At 48.9% G+C, this 18,181-nt stretch overlaps 1 pseudogene; it reads right to left on the bottom strand.

Annotated features, from left to right (window-relative positions):
- Positions 1-4,395: 4,395 nt before the first annotated feature.
- LOC144256077 (adenylate cyclase type 10-like) overlaps positions 4,396-18,181 on the bottom strand; it is a 30,981-nt pseudogene continuing 17,195 nt past the window's right edge.

Here is an 18,181-nt window from a genome sequence, read left to right on the forward strand (position 1 = left end):
GACCTGGGTGCTGACGAGGCCTGGTTGGGGGGAAGGGCAGACACACTGTCCCTTTAGCAGGCATGGCACCACGCAAAGGGTTGCCAAGGGTCAGTCTTTACCTGGCCTCTGTGTGTTCATTTTGAGCACCTCCTTGAAGAGCCATCTGATCTCCGTTTGTTCTGCCTCCTCCAGCGTCTCATGTCAATGCCCTTGTCTCTCTCTAGGGCACTTTCTGGTTGTAGGTCACCCTAATTCCAGGCTCACATCATTGTCTCCCCGCCTCCATCTTGACCAGCCCACTTCTAATCCATTCTCCATAAGTAAAGGTGGCTTGGGGCAGGGCTCAGTGGTATAGAACCTGCTTCCAGGGCGGAAGGCTCTGGGTTCAGTTCCCAGCACCAAGAGGAGTGGTGGTCTTTCCAAAGCTAATGTGTGCATGCACCTCCTCAGGAGAGTCATTGGGTGACTGCTCCTATGGGCGGGCTGTGCCCTGAGCCCCCAACCCCAAAGACAAGGCTGGAGTTGCATGTCCCATGGCATCACACACCCACGTGCTCAGCAGGCTTCTCCAGACCCAGACCCAGTGGGCACACCCTGAGAACTTCCCTGAATCACCCCACAGCCACCTGTGAGCGTCCCTGCCAATGTGCTGTTATTGTCCCCATTTTACAAACAAGGGAGCAGCTGGGTAGGGGCTTTGCCCAAGTACACAAAGCTTGCAACTGGATCCAACCCATCCAGCTGGGGTCCAAAACCCACCTGCCCACCATGCAGCCTCTTTTTCACTTGTCCTTGTGACCTGGGCAAACCTGGCTAGTTCAACTGAGGGCAAGTAACTTTTGTGGGTCCCTGTGAGGGACCAGATGGTCTACTTGCTCAGTAAGTACTAAGTTCATTCTCCTGAGGCTGCCTGAAGAGTTAGCTTGAAATGATCAAATGGAAATGTGGCTACACTCATTGATTGACATGTGCTTTCTGAGCTCTGGCAATATGTCCAGGCACTGGGCTCAGTGCTGGAGACAGAATGGGGACTGGACCTCTGTCCTCTGCCCTCAAGGAGCCCACAGGTGTGACAAGCATTCAGAGGCTCCTAAAAAAATGACACAAAACAAAACCCAGAGCATCGCTTCTCTGATTGCCCTGGGCCCGAAGCCCTCGTGGATTATATGTATCTTCCTTCTCCTAAAAGTAGCTGCCTGGTGCTCCTGAGACGTGCCCTGGGGTACTGCAGCATGCCAGGAGCTAAGAAGGCACTTGCCCAGGAACCGGAGAGGTCCCGGGGCTACAGCTATCCCAGAGCCAGTGCTGCCATCTGCTGTCCACACAGAAGATGTGCCACACCCATCCCCGGGACAGGCCGTTGGCTTCCTTCAGAGATGAGCCCTGAGCAGGGATTTGCCAAAGGTCGCTCACTGGGGCCGGTCAGGACCAGAAATCAAGCTTGGGTTCCTGTGAAAGTGGAGGCATGTGGACTCGGACATGTGGAAGGTGCAGGCTCCAGACTACCATCCAGTTTCTTCCCACCTGCACCTGTCTCACTTGCCTTTCTTAAAAAAGGAATGTTAACTGACACAATGTAACTGTAGATCTTTATGGGCTCTCCAGTGATATTCCAATACATGTGTACAATGTGTAATGATCACGGCAAGTGACAGGTCTATCCCCTCAGACATTTGTCATTTCTTTGTGTAGATAACATTCAAAGTCCTCTCCACTGGTTATTTTGAACTATTTAATTAATTATTGGCAGCTGGCTTACTCCTGCTACCCACCTGGGTCCCTGTACCTGCCAATCATCCTCTCTCTCACCCCCCCTGCCCTCCCCAGCCTCTGGTCACCACTGTACCACTCTCTACTTCTAGGAAATCAATTTTTTTTTAGCTCCCACATGTGAGAACATGCAGTATTTGCCTTTTGGTGCCTAAGTTATTCACTCAGTGTCCTCTAGTTCAGTCTATGTTGCTACAAATGGCATAACTTCCTTCTGCTTTGTGGCTGAATGATGAGCCATTGGGTGTTCACACTTCATTTTCTTTACCCTTCCATGCATTTGTGGAGACCTTGGTTGACTCCATGTCTTGGCTGTCACATTTGTGGTCAGTCCTCAGGGAATTACACCACTGTGCTTCCAACGAGGACTGCCTGTCCCTGTCTGTCTTCTCCAGGCTTTCCCATCTTGGCTTTGTCTTGGTCAGAAGCAAATAGAATGTGAAGGAAGCGTTTGAAGTCCTGAGGGCAAGTGTTGGCTGGACAGGCACCCCCAGCAAGGGGTGTGCTCCTGGAAGACTTGGTCTCTTGGGAAGCTGGTCACTCTGGTGGGTGCCTGACACGTGCTCTTCCTCCAGCAGCAGGGCCAGTGCTGGGGTGGGAGGAGGGCACACTTCCAGGGCAGAGCAGCCATGCACAATGGACTTGCCTCTGTCTCCCAGGGCACAAGGGAAGCCACGTCGAGCCTGCTCTCCTCTGGGCAAACGCTGTCAAGAGCTTGACATCCCTTCTCATGCCTCCACCCACCCCCAGTGGCAGAGGGCACTATAGGAAGAATGCCTTCACTTTTCCCAGGAACAAATGGCTAATGGGAGACTCAAGGGACAAATGGACATCCTCAGATGACGTGGTCCACCCCAGTTGGGCCAGGCTGCCCTAACCCACAGGCAGTAAGCAAAAGGAAGACTTCCTCTCATTTATCCCACAGATCACCTCCTACAAGTGGTCAGTGGAGACCTTAACCGAGCCCAGTCTCTAAAAAACAGAGGTAAGTAGTGGACCCAGAAAGTGGACAGGGACCAAAGAAAGACCTTTCCTTGCTTCCAAGGATGCCCAGAAGGTGGAGGAGTGCACATCTTGAGGCCAGGGGAAGTGCTATGGGAACAGACTGGAGAGTGGGCTGGGCCGACGGCGTGGGTCTCCCACGCCATGGGAAGTCCTTGGGGTCTTTGACCATTTATTCAGTGTCCTGGACTTGGCTTTTTATGACCATGTCACAGAAATGGCCTGGCTTCAAGCACTGCAGCAGCGTCCTAAACACCTGGGTCTGTGTGTGCCCTGTTTCCCCTGTGGTCCGGGTAGACAGAACATTGGAACAGCATGGACCAGGCTGAGTGACATCTGTCAGTCTTCCCTGTGGCCCTCAGAGTAGGCAGAGGTCAGGAATCGCCTCTGTTGCCTTTGTATCTCCACCTCCAACACTACTCAGTGCTCAGCATGTGGTGCTTACTTGGATGAGCAAATGAGAGAAAGCAGGGGAGGAACAGCCTATAGCGTGCTGGAGGCACTGACAAAGGAGAGGCCTCGACTTGCATTGGGGACAGTGTGCAGCTTCAGGACCACAGCTCAGTGTGCGAGTGTGTCTGATACTGATCTATGTCTACTCATCACGCTCCTTGGTGCTTTTCGCCCCCTGCCTTGCTGACACTCACATCCAGGCACGGGGATGGGAAAGCGTGAGGAACACATGGGATCGGGGTGTGCTGGTGGCAGGGCTCCCTTCCCAGCCCTGAGCTCTGATTGCCCAGCCCTCCCCCCCCAGCAGCCAGGCCTGCAGCCTCTGTGGCTGACCTTAGGGCTCCAGGGGACTCAGCTATGCTGCCCAGAGGACAAGCACACAGGCGTGCCTCTGCATCTGGGAAATAAAGATGAATGCTACTGTTTCTCAATTAAACACCCAACACAAAACACACACACACAGCTTTGAGCATATAAAAATGCTCCAAATTATTAATAATCAAAATTATTACTATTGCAATTTTTTAAGTTTTTTTTGAGAGAATTTTAATACTTATTTTTTTAGTTTTGGGGGGACACAACATCTTTGTTTGTATGTGGTGCTGAGTATCGAACCCAGGCTGCACGCATGTCAGGCGAGCACGCTACTGCTTGAGCCACATCCCCAGCCCATACTATTGCAATTTTTAAAAGCTAATTTCCCACTTGTTGATGCACATGGCTAGAGGGGCTGGCACACCCGCCTGGCTTTGGAAGCTATAGTCAGGTGATGCAAAAGTGTGTCTTTTCCAATCTCGTCCTTAGAGACCATGATGAAAGTTTGTCATTTACAATTTTGTGCAACCTTAACAAGATTTATCAACTGGACATTTAAAAAAAAACATTTTGAGTTTAATACATTAATTAAAAACATGTCTGTCACAACTCAGGATGCCACCCGCCTTGGTGCTGACGTTTTCCCATATGATACGACCAGCCCGGGCTGGAAAACAGGCTGCAAAGCTCAGGGGAGGTGGAGGTGGGTGGGTGGGTGGAGTTAGGAGAGTGAGCAGGACCCTGCAGCCCCACTCGACCCTCTGGAAAGAAGAAACCAACAAGGGAACAGGAGCGTGCAGGAGGCGGGCAGCAGAGGAAGGTGGGTGAGGAGTCAGGGGCAGTTCTTGCCACTGCCTGCCTCCTCCTGGAGTGTCAGAAAGGGTTGTCCAGGATGTTGACTCTCATCAGGAATTTGTTCTTTTGAACATCACAGATGTTTACCTTGCCTGATAGGATTTTCTCCCAGGAGGGGAGGCTCAGCACCGTTTGAAGCCACTGGTCCTCCAAGCTCTCCAAGGTGGAGTACCACCACTCCTGAGGGCACAGAGAATGGTGGGTTGGTGCTCGTGACCTGTGTGAGCGTGGTGCATCTGATCCCAGGATGCTAAGGCCCTCCAGCTTTCCAAGTTGCTCGACAAGCCGACCTGTGGCCCACAGCAGCCCTGTGACATGGCCTTCTCTCTCTCTCCTCTCTCTCTCTCTCTACACACACACACACACACACACACACACACACACACACACACACACAATTTATTCCCCTACTCAACAACACCAAATTTAAGGCGAGGTACTAACTGGGTTTTTGCTTTGGAACAAAGCAACATGCAACATTCAAAGTCGGGAAACAAATGTAATGCAGAGTGGAAGAGGGAAGGAAGACAGAGTGGAGCCATGCTAGCAGGATTTGGGTGAGGGAGAGTCCACAGGGACGTAAGGGGAAAAGGAGGTCACAAGCCTGATCCATGGACATGCAGCCCCTTTGTGTGGGATCCCAGACAGGCTGTGATGGCCACGGGGGTGGAAGGTCAGTATGGCCCAATCCCTATGTTGGAACTTCACCCCAGGTGATGGCGTTGGGGAGCAGGGTCCTTGGGAGGAATGAGGCCGTGAAGGCCCTGCCCTCATGGATGGAATTAGAGCCCTTAGACAGGGCAGGAGGGGGCCAAGCTTCCCCCCTGCACAGCTACCATGTGAGGATGCAGCCAACGGCACCATTGGTGAAGAACAGGCCTGGCAGACACCAGATCCGGCACCTTGATCTTGGACCTGCAGCTCCCAGACCGTGAGCAGTAAATTCCTATTGTTTTAAGCCATGCAGGCTGCAGTGTTGTCTCAGCAGCCCCAGTGGACCAAGACGGGGGCCTCCCATGCCGGGGAGAGCCTGACTGGGAAGCTGTCCTGTGAGGCTTCCTGAGAGCAGCCCCCTGCAGCCCGCAAGCAGGGCTCCACACCTTGCTCATGTTCAGCCAGCATTTCTCCAGCATGTTCCCCTGTGTTTCCGAGAGCCTCAAGGCTTTGTTCAGGAACAGGTCGCAGTTCTGCCCATCTCCCATCAGAATGCAGACATAGGCCATCAGGTGGTAGAGTCGCGGGTAGAAGACTGGGCCAGTAGTGTTCTGAGCCACAAGACTCTCCAGGTTCTAAAGGAAAACAACAGAATGGTACAACCAGAGTCTGAAACAGCTCATTGACCACAAAGTCATTTCCTCCACAGATGGTTTGGGAACATTTTAAATATATGAGCAATCAAGGGAGAAACTGTGTTACCTACTAAGTATGGTAGAGAGAATGGTGACATGAGGTAGAGGGGCTGCCAGTGCCCACCCCAGACCAATAGTTTTCTGAAACTAGTGTTTTTTGGTAGTACTAGAGATTGAACCTATGGCCTCACTTGTGCTAGGCAAGTGCTCTACCCTTGAGCTACATCACCAATCTGTGACTACTTTGAAAACAAAACATCTTACTCTGATTATCAAAGCACTACAAATGAATGATTGAAAATTTAGGAGGAAAGTTGGCTAGTTCTGCACATAAGGAGCTTGGAAATCACCACGTGGTATATGATTCGAGATCTGAACAGACCAAAACCTGCCCAGCTCTTCTCAGATCTGTAGGAGAGGCGAGACACAGGACAGACAGCCACCCCCAAGACTGCAGATAGACAGGCGCACACAGGGCCTCCAGGGCAAGCTGTTGTGGAAACAGTACCAGGGTAAGGGACCTGCACTACACCGGATGAGTTCAGAGACTCATCAGGGGCCACCTGGGGGGTTAAAAACTCCAGGCAGAAGAAGTGGAGCAGGAAGCGCCAGGGTCTGTCTCCCACTCAGACAGCAGCCGCCTGGCAATCTGCAGGACTCAACTCTTTCAGAACTCCGGGGTACTTGGAAGCTTTGCACGGGTCTGAGTTGGATGGTGAGTTGAAGCAAATTTTGGCCAACTTCAGCACTTAGCACAGTAGCAGCTGCCTGTCTCCTGCACCAGCCCCGTGGCAAGCAGCTGTGACATGTTCCTGAGTGACCTACATACAACTTGCTGAATCCAAGATGGACAAAAAGGACCCTGCCCCAGATATCTGGGATCTGCACTCTGACCACTGATTGCTGCTTTTGACAAAGAGGGACAGTCCTAGAGGCAAGCGGCTGGCAGGCAGTGCATCTCCTGCCATCATTACCAGCCCTCCTCTGGCTGCAGGGACATCCAGGGCACTGAAGGGCTGGTGAACCTCCCCTCCCTTAATTCTTCTCTCTCTCTTGATTGAGCATTCCAAAGCAGCTGCCTGTACGCAGAAAATTAGAAAGTGACTGTGCACACCAAAGGAAAGGCATAGGCTGAGAAAGACCAGAGAAGAGCTTCAGTGGGCCTTCCTGCTGATCCAGGGCACAGAGACAGCCCAGAACAATGAAAAATAAAAGCAAAAAAATAGCAAAAAAAAAAGCAAATGCTGGGGATGAGAAAAAATATTATATCTATCAGAGCTACCACACTGTTATATGCAAATCTATAATATCAGACACAGAGTTTAAATCAAAAACAGTTATAGGAGACAAAAGAGGAGTTTGGTCATTAAAAAGATGTTCCAAAAATAAATAAATAGATAGATAGATAGATAGATAGATAGATAGATAGATAGATGGATAAATAAATAAAAGAGGTTCCACACAGCAAGAGGAGGTTTATGCAAACCATCAAAATCACAAAGCAAGAACTGGCAGAACCGAGGTGGAGACAACCTAGAGGAAGAGTAGGAGACTGTAGGACTCCACTCTGGACAGAAGGGAGAAGAGCCAGAGGAGATCAGTGAGGAAATAGAGGATGTAAGAAACCGGAAAGGCTCAACCACTGTGCACTTAGCAGGCAGAGTTCCAGCTCTGCAAGATGTAGAGTTATGGAGACAGATGAAGGAGATGGTGCTCGATAGCATTGCTGAACTGCACACTTGGAGTGGGCTGCTTTGTGCTGTGTGCATTTGATGACCACCAAAAACAGGGACAATAAATAAATTTGAAAAACTTACATTTTGAGAGTTTCACTCAAGGAGATTGACCAGGTTCTTGCAGCAAATATGGGGGCGGGGATTCCCTTATGCTTCCAGCAGGGAAAGGCAAAAAGGGATCATTTTAAAATATACCGGTGCTCTCAGAAGGACCTACGTAAGCAGTCTTGCCCCCAGGGGGTTCATCAGAGCAGTGGCCGACTGCCGCACTCCTGTCTCCCCTCGGAGAGGCAACTGCACTGCACTTGTGAGGCTCAGGGTCCAGCTAAGCAGGCTCTCTAAAGATTGAGCCTAGTCATGAGGCCACAGGACACCTCCCCTCCCAGACACCTTATACCACACCACTAAAGAACTCTTACACTGCTTCCTTGTACCTTGTACATCATGTCCAGCTATGAAGAAAACATTATACGGAAAAGGAAATCAATTTGAAGAGACAGAGCTAACAACAGAATCAGACATGGCAGGGATATTAGAATTGTCAATAAAGGAATTTGAAGCAACTATGATTAATATGAACTCTAATGGATAAAATAGATGGCAAGAAAAACAGAGATGGAAATCCTGAGAAAGAACCCAAAACAAGTGCTAGAGATTAATAAAAAAGAAAATAAATGCAGAATGCCTTTGATGGGTTCATTGGTAGACTAGGAACAGCTGAGGAGAAACCTCAGGGATTCCAATAGAAAACTCCAAAACAGAAAAGAGAATAAAGCCTGAGTAATTAGGGGCTGGGGATGTGGCTCAAGCAGTAGCGCGCTCGCCTGGTATGCGTGCGGCCTGGGTTCGATCCTCAGCACTACATAAAAAGATGTTGTGTCTGCCGAGAACTAAAATAAACATTAAAAAAAATTCTCTCTATCTCTCTCTCTCTTAAAAAAAAAAAGACTGAGGAACACAGAACAGAATGTCCAGGACTGTGGGAGAGCAGAATGTGTTTGTGTAGGGCAGACCACAAATGGCTGTAGGTAGGCTCCTCCGTCAAAGCCTCCAGCAGGCTGCTTGTAGTATGCTGCCAAGGTCATGAACACCTTGATTCAGCAGAGGCACTCAAGGTCATACACAGGGCCTGTGAGGTAGGCCCACTCACGCAACCTGTGGACAATGTGCCTTCTTTGTCTGGCCTGCACCAAAAATAATAGCCTATGGAAATGGCCCAGGGATTCGGCTAAATGGAATTGGCCGGAACTCAGTGGGGCTGGAGCGGGGCTGCCACCACCTCTGAATAAAGAAGGTCTGCTCTCCAGGATCCAGACTCTGCCCCCCAGGGTCTGAGCCTCCATCCAGCACTGTACCCCATCCTTGCCCTGGGCTTCCATCCCCACTCCCTTCCTGAATCCAAAAGCCATGATCTTCTTAGTGTTTTAAGCCTTTGTTGTGATCCCAGCACCCTCTGCTTGTTTTTGGCCTTGCCTGTCTTTTGTAAGAATGGGTTTTATCACTTTACTATTGATGGACCTTCACTTAATCACCTGCTCATTTTTCTGTCTGGGTTCTCACATATTGATCAGGTTGACCACAAGTGAGGAACACTTTCATCAGTACTCAATTCATCTCTAAAAGTGAGAATGACAGTTGACTCATGCGTCAGGTGATGCACCTGACATTTGGGGAAAAGAGAAACTTGGAATAAATTAAATCCAGTGTAAGATGGCCAAGAATATTTTTTTTTCTGAATGACCTGGAGTTAAGTATATCTCAGATTTCTCCTGAGTATCTTCTTAAGTAAGAGACATTCACTCTCTCCAGTGACATTTTTAAAGTAATGCTTTATATAACCAAGTGATTTCCCTATACCAAGAGCCAGCACATGTTGCACACATCTGAGCTGCAGACTCCTGTTCCGTGTCATGTCACCTTCAAGTGGGCAAAGTATGAACATCCACCTGTTCAGAGGCAGTGACTTGGTAAGCTGGGAAGAGACCCTGAGTTGTGTGTGGGGGGAGTGGTAATGAGCCCTCCCCCGGGCCATGTATCACTCACTCTCTACTCTCTTTTTTTTGAACCCAGGGCCTTGTGCACACAAGCCAAGCACTCTACCTACTGAGCTACGTCCCCAGCCCCAAGCTCTCTTCTCATAAAGCAGGAGTGACAATGTTCAGAGCTCAGTGAGCTGCCCTGCTCCGTGGGCCCAGCTGCCTTGTTCGGGTTTTATCATTCAGCTTGTCTAAAGTGGGCCTGTGTCTTCATGGCCTGAAAGACTTGGAAACAGACTCTTGGTTCCTACAGATGAGAACACAGCTGGGCCCCTACCTCAGTTCTGGCCTCATAAGACCCTCAGCAGAGATCCCAGCCTGGCGTTCCCAGACCTCCAGCCTGCCTAACTGTCAAACAGGAAGCGGGTGCTGTTGGTTTGTTTTGCTTAGGGTGCTGGGGATTGAATCGAGGCTCGCACACACCAAGCCCATGCTCCCTGCTCGACCACGGAGCTAAATAAAGCCTCAGCCCTGGGTGCTGGTTCCAGCTGTTAAATTTGTCACACAACAATACAAAACACATCAGTGCTCAGTTTTTATGAGTACAAGGTAAATGCTAACACTGGCAGTTTGACCCTTCGTTCCCTGAGGGGTTTGTCCTCCCTGGGAGGTAACCCAGATCTACTTTGCTTCCCACCCCCATACTGGGGAGTTAAACTCAGGACCTTGAACACGATAGGCAAGTGCTCTACCACTGAAGTATATGCCCAGTCCTTTGAAATTTTTGTTTTTATTTTTTTAAGACAGTGTCTTGCTAAGTTGCTAAGGCTGGCTTCAAACTTGCAATTCTCCTGCCTCAGCCTCCTAAATTGCTGGGATTACATGCATATGCCTCCACACCCAGCTTAATTTGCTCATTCTTTTATTCTGGTACTTAGTTTAGTTCTTAATACATATCAGTTGAATATTTGAAATTGTCATGTTCAAAGACTTATCTACCAGGTTGCTTATCAGAACAATAGCAATAAATTTTTTTAGAAAAGTTCATCCAAGAATAATTGGGCTATACAATATAATAATATAATAATAATATTAGATAAACACTATGCTGTGTTTTAATTTAATGACAGGAAATTATTCACAATATGTTTAATAGCAAATCACAACAAATGGAAATGTGTATGCACACACTCAAAGAGAACTTGAAAGGTTATATCTCAGTGCATAAAAGCAATCATCGCTAAATAGTAGGGATACAAGCAGCTCATACTTTCTTCTTTCTGATGTTTAGGAGGATTGCCTTCAAAAATATCTATTATAAATAAACATCTAATGTAAATTCTGCAGTCAGAAATTGGTTGGCCCAGAAAGTAGGCAGCCATGAGTGGAGGAGGGACAGGGCCCCTGGCCTCACCTTGAGCAGCTCCACCCCATGGTCCTGGGCATTCTCCAGCTGTTGTTCAATTTGCTTCTGCAGATAGAGAACTTGCCCCTCCAGGTACCTGGCAATTCCTTCATAGTAAAGAACTGTGGGGATTCTTCTTGACACCATGTGTTTGGCTCTGCTGGAAAACGTGTGGAATTCATCCCAATCCTGAAGCCTGGTGTACCTGCACACCACAGGGAAGTAAGACAATCAGAGCCACCCCTGGGGACAGGGAGCTCGCATCCTGTCCACTGCTTCTGGGTGCAGTTTCCAGCCCTGGGGCTCTGGGGGCCTCCTGCCTGAAAACACAGGAGGCTGTGGGCCACGAAGCCCCGAGAACACGGAATTCACTGATGGTTTGAAATGAATCAGATCCTTAGGAGCACCCAGGTAATGTTAGCCATCATCTTTCTTTAGAGTCTAATATATATATCAGACTATAAATTCTTGGCTTGAAGACACTGCTCCAGTTTTTCCAAAGAGAGATGCAGGGGCCAGCATTCCTGAGTGGTGTAAGCAGACTGGCGAACTCAGTTCCACCTGGGTTCCCCTTTTAAATGTGAATTCTCAGGTCCCCAGATTCTACTAAATAGACAGGTGGGGTCAGGTGATTTTTTTTTTTTTGAGGCAGCATTTTGACATGTTGCTGAGATTTGCATAGGTGTGTACCACCATGCTCACCTTTTCCAGGTGACTCTTATGCCCACTAAATGTGAGACGCATTGGCCTAGGACACAACTGTTGAAAAATGCTCCAGTCAAAACAGAAAAAAATTAGAATGACATTTGGACTATTATTGAACTTCGACCCACATGGCAAGTGAATTTGACTTTGAACATTAATTGGCAAGGGTAATTACTTTGGAGATTTTGAGTTCTCCCAAGTAATTTTATAATAAGAAGGCATTTCGATTCAAATTTGAAGCTGCTCTGATTTGTGACATTTTATATAAGAATGTCTCCATATTGTCACTGACTCTCATCTCAAGACCTCTAGTGGACAATGTGGCTGTATGCAGTTGAAGGTGGGTGGGAAACAGACTGGAAGGACTTTGAGCTGAGGGGTGGCTGTGGAATTTAAGGAACGTTTGGCTGTGACCCATGTTGGAGGCTTGCTGTTCATCAGGCACAGGTGTGGCCATCACTGGAGGCTTGCTTGGTCAAAGGCTTAGCAAGCTGATGGGACTGAGCCTAGGGTCCTGGGGAGTGGGCTACCAGAGAGTCTTGTTTCCTCCCGTCTCCTTCCACGTGAGGGCCTCCACAGGTGAAGCCCCAGGTTACGCCTGCTTCCTCACTCCTCCAGCGAGAAGTGCTGCAGTTGGCTGGTGGTCTGGGGAAAGAATGAGGCAAGTGCACAGGGTCCCTGTCTCTGTCCTTCGTCTTGAGAGCCAGGGCAGCAGGCCTGGGCATGGTGTGCATCTTCTCTGCACAGGGGGAAGAGGCCTGAGGGTCCCAGGACTGCCCGCTGCTGAGGGTGCACGGAGTCCTGCGGCCATATCCTGCAGTTCCGACTTCTTCAACGTGGTTTCTGTCTGCTCTGATATGGGTGGGTTCAGGTGGGCAAGCACCACTCATGACTGGTTTGGAGGCTCCACCCTCCTCAGAAGCAGTGTGGCCACCCCTCGTTCCCCTTTGGGGCCTGGTTCCAAGACCCCTCTCCCCACACACAGGACCTGTGGATGCTCAAGTACCTTACAGCAAATGGCCAGGATTTGCACATAACATATGCACCCTGTCCTGAAGACTTAAAGTCACCTCCAGAGGACTTAGGAGACCTAACCCAGTGTGATGCATGTAAATATGGTTTTACTGTATTGTTTAGGGGAAAATGATAAGAAAATGTACATGTTCAGTACAGATGCAATCCCACTACTATCCCCAAATCCAGGTCTCTGTCTGGGTTCAGTTGAATCCACAGACAAGAACCAGGGACACAGAGGCCATTGGGCCATGCCCTTTCTGGTTTCTCCGGCGAAGTGTGTGTAGCAACTGCTCACTGCAGGACACCTGAGACTGCCACTTCCCTGTCCTTGGTTGAGGTGATGAACTAGACAACCCCTCCCTGTCTCCGGGTGGATACTCTGTGACACTCTCCAGCCAACTCGGGTATAAGCTACACAGGCTTTTGCTTTCTTCTGGAAATACTCCCTGGAGCTCTTCCAGGAGACTTTCCCCTTAGAAACTTAGTGACATCCAAGACACTTACCAGATAGCAACACAGGAGTAAAGTCCCAGGAGGATTCCACTCTGGAACTTGAGAATTCTGTTGTTTTCATTTTGGCATATGAAATCCACACATTCTTCAAATGTTCTATAGATAAAGCCTAAAAGAGAAAGCAGCAGGAGAGCATGGCGGGTAGCTAGGGGTGCTCGTCCTGCTGGCCTCAGAGCCCACTGTGGAGACATTTCTTTCTGATTGCTGTGAGCCAGAGGGTCCCGTGGACTTCAAGAACTACAGTCCTACACCCGCTGTGTTGCTGAGTCCCTGCTATCACAGAATGTTATAGGTTCACAACGCAATTCCACAGCACAGACCAGGTAAGCTCAGAGTCTAAACCAACCTTTCCTGGCCTGAGCACAAAGAGGACCTTAGTGTGGCCTCTCTCCAACCTTCCCAGCCAGGCTTCCAGACTGGCAGCAATATGTGCACCCTTTCTAAAATGCATGTGTGGAGAACAGCCCCCCGCTGATCCTGCTGGTGAACTATGCACCTTGGACTGCCCACTTGCAGTCAATTCAAGGTAGTCATGTTCACCAACAGCTGTTGGTGCCTGCCACTCTCATCATTAGCAACTCAGTCCTTTAATCTAAAGCACAAAGTCTCTAAGAATAACCTAGTAAACATGAAGCCCTCCCAGCATAGGGTGCATAGCCAGACAGGCCTGTCAGCTCCAGGGTAAACTGAGCTGAGAGTGTAACTGACAGCTTAGGCCAAGGATTCCTCCAGACGGGATTCTCCTTCTTGCTGTTCCTCAACATCCTGCCACCTGCCAGACTGCTCGTCAGCACAGCCACCAACCTCTCCATCCCCGTCATATCCATGCAGCCTGAAAACTTGCAGTCTCAAGGCCTCAGCCCTGGGGCTGCCTCACCACACAGCACAGGGGCCACACCCACCTTCTCTTCAATTCCAGAGCTGCACTTACCAGAATAGAGCATGATGTCCAAGCAGACAAAATAGAAAAATGCCTTGCTGAAGATGTGCTCTTCTGCCACAGAAAGGTCCCACATCCACCCCAGCACCTGGATCAGCTGCTTGTATCTGTGGAACAGAGAAGGCAGCAGGATCACCAAGTGGAGGATGGTGAGAAGTGAGCCCTGGTCTAGTCCTGGTCCTGCCCAGTAAAACAAAACCAAACAAACCTTAAACCCAAACTGCCATCTGTTTTGTTTTGTTTTTCAATCTGTTTTTCATAGATTCTTCTTTTTCAAATATACATTTTTTATTTATCGATGGACACAATAATTTTCTTTCTTTCTTTATTATTTTATTTATTTATTTATCTATTTATTTACTTATTTGGGGGTGCTGGGGATTCAACCCAGGGCCTTGTGCATGCAAGGCAAGCACTCTACCAACTGACTATAGGCCCAGCCCTATTTATTTATCTTTCTGTGGTGCTGACGATCGAACCCAGACCTCACACATGCTAGGCGAGTGCTCTACCACTGAGCCTCATCCCCAGCCTGTTTTTCATAGATCTTGAGACCAGGGTGACCATAGTCAGGCCAAACTGGCCTTCAGTCCTGGTTGCTATTGTCTGGGCATTTTCCTTCCTATGAGACATTTCCCTTTCCTGCCACCTGTCAGGGCTTGGAGTCCTGATTCCAAAATAGGGATGATCAGTCTCATGGCCAGAGCAACCAAATTAGAGATGATGCTTATGAATGAATTCTGTTAAACAGAGGTATCCAAAGGCAAAAGAAGGCCACCAGCTGTCCCATCTTACTGGGAACTGGACTCCCTGTCCTGCCCTATGGACCAGGATAAAAATGAGCCCTGAACATTCAGCAATATGACTGACTTTGGAAAATAAATAGGCTTCAAGATAAATACCTTCTTTTCAGGAGGAGTGATTTACAAAATCTGCAGAGGACCAGATAGTGTTTGTTGGGATTCCGAAGCAGTGACCACAACTTATGGGCTCGAGAGCCTGGGAAGAAAACAATTCCAGTGTGTGTGGGGGGCATCATTTGGGTCTTCATTTCCCTTCTCACCCACCAGCCCTTACCTAACTCGATGGCCAGGTACAGGTGGCCGATTATGTATTTGATGTGGGCCAGTCGACTAGCCATGAGGGCCACGATCTCAATGCCCTCGCCCTTCAGCGGGAGGTTCACGATCTGCTCCATGGCCATCAACTCATACTTGAACCACATGCCCTGGCAGCCAGCCAGCTGGTGGTAGAGTGAATAGTCCAGGTAAGCATTAATATTCTGAAATGGAATCAGGGCAGGGGAGAGGGGAAAGCCTAAGGTGGTCCCCGGACCCAAGCCCAGGCACATCACCTGGCACCTGCCAGTGAACCACGGGTTATCAAGCCTGGGAATAAAGCTGGTCACCGGCCAAAGCCATGTGTTTCCAGAAATCAAACTGAGTTTCTATCACCTATTTTCTGGGGCATCCGAGGCAAGCCCCATGGCCCCTCTTGCCTACATCCCTTAAACAAAAGGCAAAATGTTTAATTTTTGTGAAACATAAAAGCAATAGCAAAGGTAAGTAAATGATTGCACAACAGAAAGCCTGAAAATTTCTTTTAAAAGAGAATCACCTGTTAAGCTTCTCCCTTTTGCCCTCCTTCTCTGGGTATAATGTGCTTGTTTCCAGAGGTAACCTGTGTGAAGCTGTGCCAGAGTAAAGGCTGAAGCTGGTGTCAGAATCTCGTATCCTCTGTGAATCCAGACATTAAGCTATTTTCCAAATCAAATTTTAACACAATGTCGTTATATTTTGTTTGTTTGGGGAAACAGAATTCTTTTAAAAAATAAAAATGCTGCCAGGTGCAGTGGCACACCTGAAATCCAAGCAGCTCGGGAGGCTGAGGCAGGAGGACCCCAAGTTCAAAGCCAGCCTTAGCAACTTAGGAGACTGTAAACAACTTAGTGAGATTCCTCTTAAAATAAAAAATAAAATGGGCTAGTTTGTGGCTCAGTGGTAGAGTGTCCCTGGGTTCAATCCTTGGTACCAAAAGAAAGGAAAAAGAAGAATGTTAATATGTATTGTGTTTATTACTTTTATTTTAAAGTATTTTTGAATTGTCGAAATTTTTGTTTTATGATAATATCAACAGATACAACTCACAGAGAAAAGCCACTTGGGATCCTTGATCATTTCTAAGAGTGTGAAGTTGGAGAAGGGCGGGGCACTCTGGGCCAGAGCTTCTCCAACCCCCTCCTGACTTGGAGTCTCCTCTCCAGTGACTGAGAGCCCCTAGGAAAGCGCCCTACCTGGAAGTCGTTCTGTGTCTCCAGCGCGGAGTTCACCTGCACCACAGGCCGTAGAACTTGTAGTGGAAAAAGTTATTGGAGCTGTAGATCCGCCACAGCAGGGAGAAGCAGTCGGTCTGCCGGTAAAGCTGAGGCAGCCTCCTCTTCCTGCGGAGCAGAGGGTGCAGGGCATGGGCAAGGGGGTGAGGCCGAGGCTCCGAACAGGCTCCCGTGGGCAGCCCGGTCTGGGTGGGCGCTCGCTGGATAAGGGACATGCATGTCGTTCATCACTTTTGGGTCTGGAATGAACACCATTCTACCTGAGAAAGGAACGCCGGACCCCAGGCCTGGACCAGCCACGCAGGCTCCCCGGCTATTGCCTCCACCGCACCCCGCAGCCGGGAGCCAGGGCTCTGCTCAGCAGAGCCAAGGACGCTCGGGACACCCTCGGTCCAGCAGTGGGACGCAGAGGGCCAAGGCTGCAGTACCCAAGGATCTCACCGTCCACGAGAACAGGTTGGGGGGGTGGCGGGGTAGAGATGGGAGAATCTGGGTCCTTTCCTTTAGACAGGGACAGACGACAGGGCAGGATCCCTCTACCGCTAACACTGGGCACTCATCAGTAATGAGGAGCTGAGGCCAGGACCCAGGGTCCTGCCTGCCCTGTTGCCTGGTGGGTGTGGCAAGGCAACAGCGACCGCAGCTCTTTCTTCCCAACGCTTCTCTACTTTTTCTCCTTGTGCACGTATTTCTTATTCCTTTTATTAAACATGGTTGCCAACTAGGGTCATTAAGTTTAGCCAACAAAAATACAGGATCCCAGTAGTTTGAGTTTTGTTAGAATGCCTATGCTCTGAGTAGCTCATTTAACACACACTGTCATCAGAAACTCAAGCACAGCTGCCCACCTCTGCCCTGAGGCCTCTCAGAGATCCCTGTTAAGCTCCTGCCCTCCCCTCTGCCTCCAGGAGCCCACCTCCACCTCTGTAAAGGAGCTGGCTCATCTCATTGCCACCCAGGGAACCCCACATCTAAGGGCCACTCTGGAAGCTGGGAAGGCAGCTCTTGGTGAGATTAAAAGAGCTGGAGCAACCCGGCCATGCTGCATCTTAGGCAGAAGGTACAAGAATAGCGCTAGGGTCTCTCTCAAAATGGAAGAGAAGTCCTCTGTAGGCTCTCCAGGCCACCACCCAGTGACAGACTCCTTGTATGAACTGCCAACAGGTGAAAGACGCTGGACACTCTTATTATTATGGAAGTTGTCAGACCTGTACTTGGCAACAAGAGCATAATGAGCTACGTGCACTCAATACCCAGCTTCCGCAATGGTCAACCTTCCTGCCTCACCCACCTTTCCACCCACTCTCTCTCTCCCCCATTATCATGTTTTATAATACAAAATTTCCACCCACTGAAATGCACAAATCTTTTATTTTTAAAGAAGAGTTTAAAATTATAGTGCATTTTGCTTTCTGTGGACTGTGTTCAGAATTACTTATAGTTTCCTTTTTTTAAAATTTGTTCTTTTTAGTTATGATTGTGAAGTGTATTTTCACATATCATACATACATGGAGTATAACTTCCCATTCTTGTGGTTGAACATGTTCTGTATTCATGTATGAACATGGGGGAGTGATGTCCCATTCATTCCACTGTCTTTCTCATTCCCATTCCCCCTCTGGTCCCCTTCTCCTCCCTGTCCAATTGGGTTCTCCACCCACCCCCACCCCCATTGCAAGTCACCATCTGCATATCAGAGAGACCACTTTTTGGCTTTTGGTTGTTTGGGATTGGCTTATTTCACTTAGCATTATAGTCTCTAGTTCCATCCATTTACCATCAAATGCCATAATTTCATTCTTTGTGGCTAAAATTGTGTACATTTTCTTT

Source organism: Urocitellus parryii, chromosome 7, assembly GCF_045843805.1.
Source record: "Urocitellus parryii isolate mUroPar1 chromosome 7, mUroPar1.hap1, whole genome shotgun sequence".
In the NCBI taxonomy this organism is placed as follows: domain Eukaryota; kingdom Metazoa; phylum Chordata; class Mammalia; order Rodentia; family Sciuridae; genus Urocitellus; species Urocitellus parryii.